This window comes from Haemaphysalis longicornis, unplaced genomic scaffold (genome assembly GCF_048455015.1).
Source record: "Haemaphysalis longicornis isolate Haplotype H1 unplaced genomic scaffold, Haemaphysalis longicornis Haplotype H1 scaffold_3, whole genome shotgun sequence".
Lineage (NCBI taxonomy): Eukaryota > Metazoa > Arthropoda > Arachnida > Ixodida > Ixodidae > Haemaphysalis > Haemaphysalis longicornis.
Window position 1 is genome coordinate 86,156,794 of NW_027526335.1, and position 8,403 is coordinate 86,165,196.

The 8,403-nt window shown below is 50.5% G+C and overlaps 1 protein-coding gene across 1 annotated transcript in view; it reads right to left on the reverse strand.

The window, feature by feature from the left end:
• The window catches only part of LOC144174767 (uncharacterized), a 66,308-nt gene extending 61,988 nt beyond the window's left edge, over positions 1 to 4,320 (reverse strand). Inside the window, exon 1 of the mRNA XM_077703641.1 lies at positions 4,034 to 4,320. The gene's annotated coding sequence lies outside the window, so the exon portion shown is untranslated. The remainder of the gene's footprint in view (positions 1 to 4,033) is intronic.
• Between the last annotated feature and the right edge of the window lie 4,083 nt (positions 4,321 to 8,403).

Below are 8,403 nucleotides of genomic sequence, written 5' to 3' on the forward strand. Positions count from 1 at the left end.
GGGGCCGATGGCGTCCTGTCAAAAAACGAAAGGCCCGTTCACACTTGCGACGCGACGAAGCGACGAAAGCGAAAGCGATCGCCACCCTTGCTGTTCACACTTGCATGCGACACCGAGCGACGGCGATGACGATTTTAGCTTTTCTTGTTATTGTCTCGCGCTCGGAGTGAGACTTCGCGGGAGGAGGAGGAGGAGGAGGAGGAGGAATAACTTTATTGTTTGCCCATGATGGGGTCAGGGGTAGGGTAGGTTGTAAGTCCCTTCCCCACCCCTCTTCAGCCATCGGCCAGGAGCCCCCTGCTCCTTGGCGGGAGTTTCGCTGCTTGTGGAGACACAGCATCCGGGTGCTTTGGCAGGATATGACGTCAGGAAGTCTCGCCTCCTGCTTCCGCTTCAAAAGCGACGGAGGCGAAAAAAATTGGTCGAGACCGATCGCTCTCGTCGCGCGACGAAAGCGATGCCAGGCCACGAAAGCGACAGAAATTTTCGTCGCTTCCGCTCGCTTTCGTCGCAAGTGTGAACGGGCCTTAATGCATTTTCCCATTGACCGGTTGGTCGGCCGAAAAGCTCTGATGAGATCTCTGGACACACGGCGCATGCGCGAAACCGGGCTTCGATTGTGCCAGAACGGTTACTTGCAAATGGCGAAAAAGGAACAGTTATAGATGACAAGACATGCCTGGATTATGAATAACGGGTATACAACGCATCATGATACATTTGGATCGTTCGTAGATGCGTTTACATCGCGCGCGAGAAAGCGTCGCATGGGTTCGCTTCTCGTTCGCGATTTGCGACGATCGATCGGACGCACTTTCTTTGGATTAAACGAAGCTGTCGCGCTTCTCTCGACTTTCTTTAGGAGGGCATTGTAAAGTTTTTATTTATTTACTTGTTTGTTTGTTTGTTTGTTTGTTGTTTGTTTGTTTGTTTGCTTGTTTGTTTGTTTGTTTGTTTGTCTGTTTGTCTGTTGCCGCGGGGCACTACGTGGGGGCGGGGATTAAAACGAGGAAAAGACGCACAAAGGATCAGCGCACGAATAGAAGCAAGGTTAGAAGTATACAACTGGTATGATACAGTTTGAACAGCTAGTATGACAGTCGCTATCGGTGATGACAAAGGAACTATAGGCACGGCAACAATACAAGTGATTGATTGATTGTATTCGATTTAACGCGTCGACGCTACACAGGCGACGAGGCGCGTCATATGTGGAAGGCTCCGGATTAATTTTGGCCACCTGGGGATATTTAACGTGCGCCGAAATCTCGAACACGCGGGCGTTTTTGCCGAGACAAGGCAAACATTTAACAACTGCTTTCGACAACGCAAAAGTATAAACCCTTCAATTCGCGTTTGTTCCTTACTTTGAAGCGTCGATAGCGTTGTGATTCCCATCTTTGCAACACGGAAAGGCTGAACGCAAAATCAGATAACCGCTCCTCATCAGGATCATCGCTTCCAGCTGTTTATTTCATGACAGCAGTGATATTTTATATGTTACAAGATTACTGAGTAAACACTTTATTATGGTTATTTATTGATTGATAGATTGTAGGGTTTAACGCGCCGACACACCGCAGGCGATGAGGCGCGCCGTAGTGGAGGGCTTAATGCGGATTAATTTTGACCACCTGGGGATCTTTAACGTGCGCCGAGATCACGTACAAACGGGCTTTTTCGCTTTTCGATCATTTTTATTTATTCTTTCGGTGGAACATGTTAGAAGGATGTTGTAAGTTTCCACTCTGCATGAATCTAATGTAACCTCGAACACAGGAGCGTCGCGTATACTGCTTTCTCAATGCAAACATGGTGTTGCGATAGTTAATTAGTTTCTCTAAGCGTATACAATGTGGTATCAACTTGACCTTGAATGTCCTCATGGTTGCACAAACGTGGCCAAAATGTTGGTAACACCGCGACAAGTTATTGAATACGAGGGAAGAAGAGAGAGAGAGAGAGAGAGAGAGAGAGAGACGCACACAGCTTAATGGACATTTACTAACACGCGCAGACCAAGAGAGCAGTCTTCTTCGATCCGCTGGTGCCGCGTGCGGTGAGCTGATCGCCTGCGAGAGCGCCGTCGATAACTGACGTCAGAAGCATAGTCTGCTCCTCGCGTAACAATACCTTCAGAAGTTCCTTAGATAAATACACTTTACCTAAATGCCCTTTGCATTCTTATTTTCAATCAATGAATGTGTTTCTACCGTTGTAAGTGCTTTTTTCAAATTAAAATATCGTCTGTGCGCGTCAGAAGTATTCTCGGCTCGCGTAATAATACGCTGGCAAGTCTGCTGGCGTAATAATACCCGAGCAGTCGACACTTCTGAAGATCTCGCAGACGATCAGCACACGGCACCGACTGATCCAACAAGACCGCTCTCGCGGTCTGCGCGTGTTAGTGAATGTTCATTAAACTGTGCGCACAAGATATTTTGCACATAATGGATCAAGAAACACCACGTTTTTACCACACCACGCGCAACAAAGTCCGCAAAATCTGCGCCTAATTTCGCACAAAACACTCCTGAACAATCTTCTGACAGCTGGATTAATTTGGTTGGCAATGGGATTAAATTCGCTGGAACCTAGAATAAATTAGATGGCGTTCGGATTAAATTAGATGGCACTTGGATTAAATTGGCCGGCGCCTGGGTTAAATTGTATGGCGATTGGATTAAACTCAGCGGGAAAACCTGTAGTTGCCGGAGTGCCGGCTATGTTTTGAACTTACTCTAAAAACTATGCTTCTAAATTCATTTGCGACCGCATTTTTTTTTCTTTTGGTTTTATGTTTATTCTTTTTTATATATATTTAATGAGTGCACCAGCTGGCAAAGCCTGCACAGCAGCGAAGGGCAAGCGCCAACATGTGGGAATCTATAAACGAGCTCTTCAACGGAGGCATTTGCAAAGCGCGCAAAACAGGTGGTTGGGGATGCCACATATAGAAGGAAAGCGGGTTCAGAACACTGCACTGACATAAATAAGCGCAGGGCACGGGGGAATCATTTTTACGGGACGTGGCCATTCCATATACTTAACATCCTAAAAGTTGGCATTGTACACGAAATTTCCGTGTCATGCTTATCTCGCCAGGCGAAAAAAAAAATAGTTCATGCGAAAAATATAAACGATTACCACGGTAGCTTGTGTAGCGCTTCGTCTGTACTAGGAACCGCTGAGTCTCGAGCTGTGACGCCTCCCCACTCGCAAGCTCCGGTTATATAACCGCTATCTAGCAATAACCCCCAGGTCACGTTTAGCTAAAGTTATCGTCTCATCTTTGATGCGGGCCAGATATGATTCCATCCACCTCTTTGCGAGATAACACTGTCGCGGCAATGTTTCCGTCGCTCGCACCACCCGTAGAGATGAGGTTCTAAATATAGAACGCGCGGAGGAGCTACCTATTACACGGAGGTAGCTGTTCGATTATCAGTCGCACACACTCTTGCGGGTGGTCCGAGAACACTCATCGCCATCGCAATATAATGGATAAGAGAATGCCGCATTGCTTTCTCGCAGGGTCCGTGACAAGTCCGGTATTGATAAGAGAATAGTCACGTCCCGGTAAGCAGTTTTTTATCGGCGTATCTGGCCAGCATAGTCGTTCGACTGTGTAGCTTTGTTGGTACACACCACATAGCGGATGATTCCCGCGTACACATCGGAGATCGGGAGACACAACCCGGGAGAACTAGTGATGCTGACAGCAAAAACCCTGACTCCAACACATCACTGGAGCTTTCGGATGGGAACGAAGCAGCTGCGCGCGCGTCAGCGCTTTCCCGCTCGCCGCCGAAATGCTTCCGAGCGTGGAGCCCCGCGAAACACAGACGGCAACGCAGACGAAGCCGAGGAAGTCGCGACACGAGTGGGTGCAGTAGTGTGCGCGCGCTGCCACCGAGCGCCGCCGCCCGCGATCCTGTTTTCTGACCGCAGCGTTGACCAGCTATCTCGTGCGGCACGCTCGGTTTCCACGGTGAGGATCGCGACGGGAAAAGAAGAGTGCGGCGGTACTCACCGCTTCGCGAGGAAAAACACCGCCGGCTGGCTGTCAGGGGGGCGACGACCGGCGATAATCCCATGAAAGATGCCGAGGCCAGCCTTCCCGGCGCGCCGAGCGTTCCTGCGCCCGTCGACGATGACCGCAGGATCGTACGACGAGGACTCGCCGCGAGCCGGACAGGGGCCTTCGCACTGGGGCTCGCAAAGTGGGTTGGCCGATCGTCGGCCCCGCTGCAGGAACCGACAAAGCGCACGGCCGCGGAAAAGGGGCGGTGCAGAGTGCGACGGCTTGCTACAGCCGTTACAGACAGCGTAGCGGGAGCAGACAGCGGCTTCTCGCGAGGGGAGAGGTGAGAGGAGGAGAGTTGACTCAGCGCGCCCCTGGCGGGTTGACGAGGACCTCGCTCGATCACCATGGTCGGCGCTCAGCCATAGCGCTTCGTGGTGGGGCCAGAGTTTTATGCTTTCAGGCAGTGGGGCGTTCAGCTTTTCCTTGTTCCTCTGAAGTGAATGAGAAAGTAAGGCGAGCGGATGCTGGAGCGCACTCGACTGTCGACCGCGCGGAAGTTCGGTCGCTCTGACGATCTGTTCCGTTCTTTCATTTCTTTATTTTTAGTTATTTTGCGAGTTTATTGGATCAGCGGCATTACGAAACCGTGGCGTCAACGCTAAAGGTAAAATATGTACACGCGTGGCAGCTGACGAGAATTGCCACTGCGAGCACGGGGTAAAGAAAAAAAAAGCTCCTTCGATGCGAGCGGTGGTGGAAAGAAGCGCCTGGGGAAAAATACCTTGTTTGTAAATGTGCGCTACTAATTGAAAAGAATCCCTTCGCCTCACCTGCTGTGTCCGCCGAAAAAATTCCCCGCATTTCCCCGAGGGGAAGAATGTGAAAGTGCGAATGCACGAGTTGAATTTGCGCGGTTCGGTAATGTTCGCGAAAGAGAGATCACACACACACACACAACTACAAAGAAAAAAAGATGCATTTATTCACAGACACCTATTTGTGTTGTCGTTGTACTTAATTGCTAGAGCGGATCTCAGCTTTGAAATTTCGTGTCAGTACTCCTTTAAGCAGGTGCATTAGCCCTTCTCACGCCCGATTCCTGGCCAATCCCCCACGTGGGTATGTGCCATGTCAGCGGCCAGGCAGCGCGCGCCCATCTCCCCCCGTTGCCAAGGAAGACGAGGAGATTCCTGGCCAATCCCCCACGTGGGTATGTGCCATGCCAGCGGCCAGGCTGCGCGCGCCCATCTCCACGCGCGCGGACATAGCCGGTGGACGCAGGTTCAGGGTCGCTTAAGAAGTGCATTGCACTTAAAAGGAGATTCCTGGCCAATCCCCCACGTGGGTATGTGCCATGTCAGCGGCCAGGCTGCGCGCGCCCATCTCCACGTGCGCGGACATCGCCGGTGGACGCAGGTTCAGGGTCGCTTAAGAAGTGCATTGCACTTAAAAGGAGATTCCTTACCAATCCCCCACGTGGGTATGTGCCATGTCAGCGGCCAGGCTGCGCGCGCCCATCTCCACGTGCGCGGACATCGCCGGTGGACGCAGGTTCAGGGTCGCTTAAGAAGTGCATTGCACTTAAAAGGAGATTCCTTACCAATCCCCCACGTGGGTATGTGCCATGTCAGCGGCCAGGCTGCGCGCGCCCATCTCCACGTGCGCGGACATCGCCGGTGGACGCAGGTTCAGGGTCGCTTAAGAAGTGCATTGCACTTAAAATCTGCGTCCATGAGTGCTAACCTATTTGATGTGGAATCTGTGAAGGATTGTCTTTTATAAGGTTCGGGGCTAAACGTATTGCTGACATTTCAATTCTACACCTGGTATATCTCTTTCGCGCTGAAGGCAAGCATATAGTTTGCACAATTGTTTATTCCCGATACAAAACGTGTAAGGCAGAAACGGCACGCGAGAATTAACGTCTGCAAAGCTTGAGTGCCTCAATTGCAACGAAATAATAATCCCAGAAGAATAATTTTGTTCCTGTGGGGTAGTCGACACTCCGCACACAATGTTAATATTTGTGCTTGCCTCCAATTTGAAGATACAGCCCGCTGTCAACGAGAGCCGCTTTTTCAGCCATGTAAAACGGGTGCAGAAAAAGAAAAATGTCGGGAACAGCCACGCTGCAACAACTGTTTCCTTGTAACTAAATACAACAGATAACAAAGGAGCAGTACCCAAATCACAGATGCGAGGTTTACTAAAGAAGCGCTAAAGGCTGAAGGGCTCTCGTTTTAACAACAAGATCAGACAATTCAAAGCTGCTCTGGCTATTGTTAAATGGCAAGCGATGCTTTGTTTGCTTCGAAACAAATGTATTTAAAGGGACCATGCAGACAGAATACAAGTTTGTTTTATTCAAAAGATATCGTGTTTTGTAGCGCCCCCAGCGCTTGTCCGGAAGCAAACGAGGCTTCATTAACTGAGAAATTATTCAATGTAAGTTAAAATTTCGCTCCTCCCGCCAAATCGCGTGTTTTCTTGGCGTCTGCAATGACGTCACAAGAGCAGGTCTTCAGGCTAAACCAATATAAAAAAAGTATGCTGCGGAGGATGTTTACCGTTAGTATGGCGCCACCATACCGCCGTGGGCAGTTTTCTGCCTTTGCTATTTGTTTCTGGCTTGTGTTTGTAAATGTGCAAAAAATTCGTTTCGTCGAGACTCGAGCATTGTGTTCGCTTGACAAATACGGTCACGTAAGAAACCGTCGCTTACGCCAATCGGCCAGTGTCGTCTGAAACTATCCCGAAGCGGCGCAGTGGTGTGCAGCTAAGACTAGAGCCACCTCATCTAGTGGCTCTAGCCACGGCCGCTGGATGAAAGGCGCACAGCGGCCGTGCTCTAGCTAAGACAAGCATATACAGTGCGCGCAGTACCGACAGCAGTACGCATCGGCACTTCTAGGTTTACGTGTATTTTCGTAACTTCCACTGTTTACTCTTACTGCTTACATTCTTTGCTATAAAAAGGATGTGGCCTTTAAATTTGACCTCAAATAACCCGTTCGGCAAGCTTGTCCTGCATACTTTGAGTTTGCTTTTGCTGACCTCAGCCAATCACGCAGCAGGGCTTGTGACATCATAGGTTCTGTAGCGGGAAATGAGCGAGTGGGTCGCATGGCCAATCCCTTTTCCCCTAAGAACGCGGGTTCGATTCCCGGCCGCGGCTGCCGCTTTTCTGATGGAGGCGACAAGCAAAAATGCCCGTGTGTACGAGATTTCGGCACACGTTAATTATCCCCAGGTGGTCAAAACTAATCCGGAGCCCTCCACTACGGCGCGCCTCATCGCCTGCGTTGCGTCGGCGCGTTAAACCTTACAATCAATCAATCAGCTGCTGGATGTCGTATAGAAATAAACACTGACAAGGAAAATGTGGCAATGGCTCTTGCATTCACTCACAACACTCTGACGGTACTTACGACAATGCAAAACATCTGACCCTAATCTAAACTGGAACGAATCTTACCACCTGTCGTAGAAAAAGAACCTCATTTACAATGTTCAGTAGCTAAAGCTCGTGCCCCGTTGAAACGCCCACAAAATCTCGCTTACACTTCTTTCCCACTCACATGCACTTGCTATCATCTTAGTTTTAGGGAACTGCTCAGGGAAGGTCTACCAAATTCCGCAAGCAATTTGACCATTTGCAACATGACAAATCGCAGTGCGGGAAAATGCAATGGGGCTGCGGTAGCTGTTTTCGCGCATTTAGGATTTTTTGCCGTAACAAGCAACTTTTGTTGCCGCGAATAGTGTACTTGCATTCACGGAACGAATCTTTCGATAGAGGCCAACTTGTTTCTACATTTCGTGGTACCGTTGAGTAAAAAAGCCTTGCACGCCCCGTTACCAGAAAAGGCGGTAGATGGTCATAAAAAATCCTCCGTCGCATGCCCCCGCGCGAGGGACACGAATAAATGCAGAGCATTGGGGTCGTTTACGTGGCGTAGCACGTCGGGATGTAAACCACGTCGCGACTCTTGCGCGACATCTCCTGCCGCAGCAGAAACCACGCCGCCTCCTGCGCCGACATCTCGACGCCCTTGAGCACGTTCACCTGCAGCTTGCGAAGGAGCTCCTTGTAATCGTCGTTAGGGTTCTCCTTCAGGATGTCGGCGACGGCGCGCGGTGAGGGTGCGACATGCCGCGATCGGCCTTGTTGACGTAGTCCACGACGTACGACGCGCACGCGTAGTGGTCAAGGATGATCTGGAGGTCCATGTTGGAGTCCAGGACCCTTCCGATTCACGGGTTGAACGCGTTCACCCGCTTCTCGGCGGGGGTCCTCGCGTGCAGGACGTGCGGACGCGTCGCGCCGGCCCGCAGAATCTCCGAGTACTCGTCGCGGGACCGCACGTCGAAGACGC